We start from the raw sequence: 8498 nt of genomic DNA, 5'->3' as shown, positions 1-8498 counted from the left end.
AGCCTCAAACAGTCCTCTTCTGTCTTAATCCTTCTCATAATTTTGGCATCATCCACAAACATTAAGAGAAATGAATCTATACCCTCCGGGAGATCATTTACATATATCAGAAACAAGATAGGACCGAGTACAGAGCCCTGTGGGACTCCACTGCTGACTTCACGCCAATCAGAGGTCTCACCCCTCACCGTAACTCTCTGCTTCCTATTGCTTAGGTACTCCCTTATCCACTGGAGCACCTTACCAGCTACACCTGCCTGTCTCTCCAGCTTATGTACCAGCCTCTTATGCGGTACTGTGTCAAAGGCTTTCCGACAATTCAAGAAAATGCAGTCCACCCACCCCTCTCTTTCTTGCTTAATCTTTGTCACCTGGTCGTAGAATTCTATTAAGCCAGTCAGGCAAGATTTACCCTCCCTGAACCCATGTTGTCGATTTGTCACGAAGTCCCTTCTCTCCAGATGTGCTACCAGGTTTTTTCTCACGATCTTCTCCATCACCTTGCATGGTATACAAGTCAAGGATACTGGCCTGTAGTTCAGTGCCTCTTGCCTGTCGCCCTTTTTGTATATTGGGACCACATTCGCCGTCTTCCATATTTCTGGTAGGTCTCCCGTCTCCAGTGACCTACTATACACTATGGAGAGTGGCAAGCAAAGTGCCTCTGCACACTTTCAGTACCCATAGCCAGATCCCGTCTGGACCAACATCCTTTCTAACATCCAGATCCAGCAGGTGTCTCTTGACCTCCTCTCTCGTAATTTCAAACTCTTCCAAGGCCGCCTGGTTTACGTCCCTTTCTCCTAGCACAGTGACCTCACCTTGCTCTGTTGTGAAGACCTCCTGGAACCTCTTGATGAGTTCATCACACACTTCTTTGTCATTCTCTGTATACCTGTCCTCGCCTGTTCTAAGTTTCACTACCTGTTCTTTCACTGTTGTTTTCCTTCTGATGTGACTGTGGAGTAGCTTTGGTTCGGTCTTGGCTTTGTTTGCTATATCATTTTCATAACTTTTCTCTGCTTCTCTTCTCACCCTGACATACTCATTCCTGGTTCTCTGGTATCTCTCTCTGCTTTCTGGTGTTCTGTTATTCCGGAAGTTCCTCCATGCCCTTTTGTTCAGTTTCTTTGCTTCCATACATGTCCTATTATACCATGGATTCTTCTTTTGCTTCTCGGATTTTTCCTTTTGGATTTGTGTGTGTGTGTGTGTGTGTGTGTGTGTGTGTGTGTGTGTGTGTGTGTGTGTGTGTGTGTGTGTGTGTTCAAAAAATGTTTATAAACTTATTACCTGTGCTTATTGATTACCAAGCAAGTAGTAAACATGCACAGGTGTCACAAGTGCACAGGTGTCACAGGTGTTCTAGGTGCACAGGTGTACTTCCCATGTGGGTGGACCCGCCAAGTCAATTTTTTTTTTAATTTTTATTTTTACATGCAAGCATGCGAAGAAATACAATAAATACACTAAAATCAATAAAAATCAAACTAGAACAAAACAGAGCACAAAACACAATATGACAAAGCACAAACTTACAAAAGTACAAAATAACAAAGGTACACACCCACAAAACACCGGCCTGAAGGGTCGACCACAAAAACAACAATACATACAAACACGGGAATACAGTACAGACATGACAACAATACAACACACGGTACCAAACCCGCACCCAACAACCCAAACACCAGAACATAATTATACATAACAAGTCTACCGGCACCGTAACCACACACGGAGAGGCACCAAGACAAAATGATAATAAATACAACACTAAAGGAAATTACAAACACTCAATAGAAACAAAAGGACAGCATAATCGCAATACAGAAAACATAATCGTAATACATAATACATAACAAACACCGAAGCACGCAGGAACCGGGAAAACAAACCCGCCCCACTCACACACACACACAACCCGCACCCCACAACCACGCACACAAATGGAAAACAACCCACAACATACAGCCAAACAAAGGAATAACAGGGCATGAACCTAACTCCCAGAGGCAGGAGCATACTTTTCAGGGAACTCATCCCAAGGATACCGTTTCTCATAAGCCTCCCAAATCAAATATTCCATGTCAGTAGGGAATCCACCTTCCGCAGTGGGGGCCTGCATAAACTCAGGAATCGCCAAATCAGGCGAAAACGGCCACTCCCGAAGCTTACTGGCGCAAGTTGCATAACGAGGCAGGAGAGCACGAAACACTCCTAGGAAACAGAAGACACTGAAGAAGCGTACGTAGGCCGCCGAGACGGCCATGCCGCCGAACGCACAGGAGAAGAAGGTGACGGTTGACGTGATGGTAACACCTCCACCGGTATCGCAGGAGCCACAGAAGAGACAGCTGGAGACAGAAGAGGCGACAAGACCGCCACCGACGAAACGGGAACGAGGAAGGGGACACGGACCCCCCAGAGCGAGCAGCCTTTTTCAAGACCACCACCAGGTCATCACGCTTACCACGAACCGCAGCAGGTGGAATCACCCCTACGAGGAACCGGAACCATCCGACACAGGCGACGCACCCGAATCAGGACCCGCAAACACCCCATCAGAAGGGGAGGCCGAAACACCGGCACCCGCAGGCAAATGCACCACCACCACTGTAGATTGCAACGCAATCAGAGCCACCCCTCCGTCGCCGGAAGATCCACAGTCCTCGAACTCACCAACATCAGCCCATGCAGCAGAAGATTGACGGGAACGCTTAGGCTTCAGCCGCACATCATCAGATCTGGAGGCTGACTCAGAGACACACGCAATACAAGCCGGGCGAACCGACGCTCGTCGTAGAACGGCAGCATCCTCAACCACACGGGAAACCAGGCCAAGTACAGGATGAGGCGCTGAATCCACCCCAGCACCCAGCACAGCCGGGACACGAAGCGAGGATGCAGGGCCAGGCGCAGCAGCAGAAGACGAGGGAGAGGAAGACGGTGACGCCTCGCAGTGACCAGCAAGAAGGCCCACGGGAGCAGCGGGGACAGCGACAGGAGCAGAAACATCAACCGACGGCACTGCAATTCCTGGAGTAGGGTCCACAACAACCGGAGGAATGTCGGGCGACGCAGGGGGAGCCGCATTAGCTAACGGGACGCTCACTTCCTCACCCCAGGAGCACACCCCCAGAGGAAGCGGCGGGAGATCCTCTTCCTTGAACATGTTCATGGGAGCAGTCGTAGCCTCAGTGCACCCGGCAGCCTGATGCCTTAACAGGCCACAACGAAAACAAGTCCGTGGTTGCCGGGCATAGTACACCCGGACGTAGTACCCTAAAAGTCGGACAGAAGATGGAATGTCCGACCTCAGGCGCATCCCTAGGGAACGAATATTGGTCCTCATACCCGTAAACTTGCCAGAAGACAGCGTGTGCATCCGCACACTTACGAAGGCGCCAAACCGCTGGAAGAAACGCTAGAGGAGGGTCTCGGGAAACTCAATGGGGGCCCCATGGACACTCACATACGTCATGGCACCGCTACGATCCGTAATGGCCACAGATCCGGTGGCATCCTGCAGCTGCAAGGTACGTCCCTTGTACCTCCGGAGAAAGTCATGGTACACCGCTTCTCCCACAAACTTGATAACTACACGGTGAGCAGTTACCAGCTCAACACCGTAGATGTCCATTACCGGGATATGGCGCATGTCACACATGACAAGCTCCACTACAGGGTAACACGCACGTCCAGTAAACTCAAATCCCATGAAGTTGACCGTCACAACAGGGGGAAGATGGCCGCCCATCGCAAACGCGCCACGTCCACACCAACCAGGAGGGAACAGCAGGGAGGGTAGAGACACCCATACCCCCTGCCGACTAAAGCGGCAAACACCCCAACTACCAGAGAGGCCACGTGACACGTCTGCACCTCACGGCTGCTAGAGCGCCAGTCAATTAGTCGCTATCAACCCTCCTAACTCCATATTGGCTACGCCAGCTGTCAATGACTGAGCTGACGTTACTCCAGGTGTTGGGAGTTTGACCCTGCCTAAGGTAGCTTCCCAGTCGTCAACGGGTCTAATCCTGGACGGGACGATTGAGTACTCTTCCTTCAACCCGTCCTCAGACCAAGTCCATTCCATACAGCGGTCGACCTCAAAGATGCATTCATACATTTTAACATGATCTTCATTCAAAATAAGAATTTTCTCAAATATAAATCAATATTATATCATATTAGCATACTGTGCATGTTCAGGCATTGGTTAGGTGTTTAGGTTCTGTTGGCGATTATTTATATTTGTAGTACGTGGGTGAAGCATTTATACAACCCGTCCTCGACTCAAGTCCATTACATCCAGCGGTCATCCCCACAGACGCATTCATAAATTTTAACATGCTGGTCATTCAAAACAGGAATTTTCTCAAGTATAAATTAATATTATAATATATTAGCATATTGTGTATATATAGGCATAGGATAGGTTAGGTGTTTAGGTTCTGTTGGTGATTATTTGTATTTGTAGTACGTGGGTGAAGCATTTATAGCGTTGTGATTCGAACAAAATTCGTCAGTGAAGCACTTGTTCTGGATATGTTCGAACGTCAGCAGTTGTGAGTCGTGTGTAAACTGCTTTTCATTCATAAACAGGGGGTTTGGCGGGTGCATGGAATCACTTTTGGATCTTTGTTTGGAGGACGGGCTGGATTTATAGCATTGTGATTCGAACAAAACTCGTGAGTGAAGCACTTGTTCCGGAAGTGTTCGAACGTCAACAGTTGTGAGTCGTGTGTAAACCGTGTTTCATTCATAAACAAGGGGTTTGGCGGGTGCATGGAATGGACTTTGGTCTTTGTTTATAAAGACGGGCTGGAAAGGAGGTCTACTGAGATGGTTCAGAGATGGTTGAGCAACAGAACTGTTTCAATTATGAACCAGGGATCAAGAAGCAACTCTAATGATTCCTTTACAATAAGCACACCTCAGGACGGAGTGCTCAACCATGCACAACTCGGTGTGTTGAAGCAATGATAATACCGATATTCCCAAAGAAATTGATGAGGCAGAAGTAACAAAAATAAATCCAACGATCTCCCTGATAATAAAGTTAATAATCAACACACTAAAAATTGTTGTACAAACACCTCGTTGCGGGTATCAACTGTAATGTTGCAAATTAATTGCGTCACAGGCTTCAAGAAAGACCTTTGTTCTTCTTGATGTTTGCAAGACCACCGCATCCAATACATTTCCTAAGAACTCTGCTTAAAACATTATAAACAGTACACAATGAAGCCAACTGGGTGATTAATAGCGCCCCCAGACGCACAAGAATGCTCAATAGGAGAAAAGACTAAACTTATCACCGTACACAGTGACAAGTCGTGTTGAGTCTAACACAAGTGTTAGACTCAACACGACCTTCTGTATTAATCTCACCAGACTGTTCACGTCCAACACCACTGAGACAAACTGCTCCTGTCATTACTCCCAGCTGGTGCCAACCCCTGGTGTCATTACCCTCCCAGCTGGTGCCAACCCCTGGTGTCATTACCCTCCCAGCTGTTGCCAACCCCTGGTGCCAACCCCTGGTGTCATTACCCTCCCAGCTGTTGCCAACCCCTGGTGTCATTACCCTCCCAGCTGTTGCCAACCCCTGGTGCCAACCCCTGGTGTCATTACCCTCCCAGCTGTTGCCAACCCCTGGTGTCATTACCCTCCCAGCTGTTGCCAACCCCTGGTGTCATTACCCTCCCAGCTGTTGCCAACCCCTGGTGTCATTACCCTCCCAGCTGGTGCCAACCCCAGGTGTCATTACCCTCCCAGCTGGTGCCAACCCCAGGTGTCATTACCCTCCCAGCTGGTGCCAACCCCTGGTGTCATTACCCTCCCAGCTGTTGCCAACCCCTGGTGCCAACCCCTGGTGTCATTACCCTCCCAGCTGGTGCCAACCCCAGGTGTCATTACCCTCCCAGCTGGTGCCAACCCCTGGTGTCATTACCCTCCCAGCTGTTGCCAACCCCTGGTGCCAACCCCAGGTGTCATTACCCTCCCAGCTGGTGCCAACCCCTGGTGTCATTACTCCCAGCTGTTGCCAACCCCTGGTGCCAACCCCTGGTGGCATTACCCTCCCAGCTGTTGCCAACCCCTGGTGCCAACCCCTGGTGTCATTACCCTCCCAGCTGTTGCCAACCCCTGGTGCCAACCCCTGGTGTCATTACCCTCCCAGCTGTTGCCAACCCCTGGTGCCAACCCCTGGTGTCATTACCCTCCCAGCTGTTGCCAACCCCTGGTGTCATTACCCTCCCAGCTGTTGCCAACCCCTGGTGTCATTACCCTCCCAGCTGTTGCCAACCCCTGGTGTCATTACCCTCCCAGCTGTTGCCAACCCCTGGTGCCAACCCCTGGTGTCATTACACTCCCAGCTGTTGCCAACCCCTGGTGCCAACCCCTGGTGTCATTACCCTCCAAGCTGTTGCCAACCCCTGGTGCCAACCCCTGGTGTCATTACCCTCCCAGCTGTTGCCAACCCCTGGTGCCAACCCCTGGTGTCATTACCCTCCCAGCTGGTGCCAACCCCTGGTGTCATTACCCTCCCAGCTGGTGCCAACCCCTGGTGCCAACCCCTGGTGTCATTACCCTCCCAGCTGTTGCCAACCCCTGGTGCCAACCCCTGGTGTCATTACCCTCCCAGCTGTTGCCAACCCCTGGTGCCAACCCCTGGTGTCATTACCCTCCCAGCTGGTGCCAACCCCTGGTGTCATTACCCTCCCAGCTGTTGCCAACCCCTGGTGCCAACCCCTGGTGTCATTACCCTCCCAGCGGGTGCCAACCCCTGGTGTCATTACCCTCCCAGCTGGTGCCAACCCCTGGTGCCAACCCCTGGTGTCATTACCCTCCCAGCGGGTGCCAACCCCTGGTGTCATTACCCTCCCAGCTGTTGCCAACCCCTGGTGCCAACCCCTGGTGTCATTACCCTCCCAGCTGTTGCCAACCCCTGGTGTCATTACCCTCCCAGCTGTTGCCAACCCCTGGTGCCAACCCCTGGTGTCATTACCCTCCCAGCTGTTGCCAACCCCTGGTGCCAACCCCTGGTGTCATTACCCTCCAAGCTGTTGCCACCCCTGGTGTCATTACCCTCCCAGCTGTTGCCAACCCCTGGTGCCAACCCCTGGTGTCATTACCCTCCCAGCTGGTGCCAACCCCTGGTGTCATTACCCTCCCAGCTGGTGCCAACCCCTGGTGTCATTACCCTCCCAGCTGGTGCCAACCCCAGGTGTCATTACCCTCCCAGCTGGTGCCAACCCCTGGTGTCATTACCCTCCCAGCTGTTGCCAACCCCTGGTGCCAATCCCTGGTGTCATTACCCTCCCAGCTGGTGCCAACCCCTGGTGTCATTACCCTCCCAGCTGGTGCCAACCCCAGGTGTCATTACCCTCCCAGCTGGTGCCAACCCCAGGTGTCATTACTCCCAGTTGACCAGACCACATACTAGAAGTTGAAGGGACGACGACGTTTCGGTCCGTCCTGGACCATTCTCCAGGACGACTTGAGAATGGTCCAGGACGGACCGAAACGTCGTCGTCCCTTCAACTTCTAGTGTGTGGTCTGGTCAACATACTTCAGCCACGTTATTGTGACTCATCGCCTGCTTACTCCCAGTTGTTGCCTACCCCAGGTGTGTGTTGCTAGCGCACCAGGCAACCTGTCAACAAGATAATTGAGCACAAGTGATGCTCCTCATGAAACTGAATAACTGGGTTGTCATTGTATTTTATTGTGTCGCTGGAGGCGGCTAGCTTATTGTGCACCCCATACTCTTCCTGTGAGCGGTAGCGCAAAAAAATTTGCACAGAGCACAACAGATTTTTATCAGACCTCAGTGGAGATTATTACATTAATAATTAAATCCACCCTGCATACCTTAGAATTATAATGTCAGTATCACCAATCAATCAATAATTGTCTTGCCCTCTGCCCCACCCCCAAACGCACACATCTACACACACACTCAAACGTATCATCGTGGATAGTAAAAGAGGCAGCGCAGGCCCTCAGCGTGCCTCTGGCAAGGATCTTCAATGAGTCACTTATGAAGAGAAAGTTGCCCAGTTGCTAGAAGGCAAATGTGGTACCAATTTTCAAGAAGGGAAAACAGGAAAAGGCACTTAACTACAGACCAGAATTACTGACAAGCATACCCTGAGTAGAACCACAGTGGGTAGAACAGTGTGAGTAGTCACAGTGGGTAGTTCAGTGTGAGTAGAGTCACAGTGGGTAGAACAGTGTGAGTAGAACCACAGTGGGTAGATCAGTGTGAATAGTCACAAGGAGCTGGTAGGAGCAGTATAGTAAATAAAGTATAGTAAATAAGTGCAGTAAATAAATAAATAAATAAATAGTGAAGGTGGCAACGTCACCGTCAGTTTTGTTAGAAATTTCCAACAATTATTCTCATCCATAATACAATAGGCTGTATTTCCTGTATTAGGCATCATGATCACTTAATACTTATTTACTAATCCTTAGTACAATGGGAT

The sequence above is a fragment of the Procambarus clarkii genome, chromosome 11 (genome assembly GCF_040958095.1).
Source record: "Procambarus clarkii isolate CNS0578487 chromosome 11, FALCON_Pclarkii_2.0, whole genome shotgun sequence".
Lineage (NCBI taxonomy): Eukaryota > Metazoa > Arthropoda > Malacostraca > Decapoda > Cambaridae > Procambarus > Procambarus clarkii.
The sequence above is the reverse complement of the archived record's forward strand: the minus strand, read 5'-3'. Positions refer to the sequence as shown.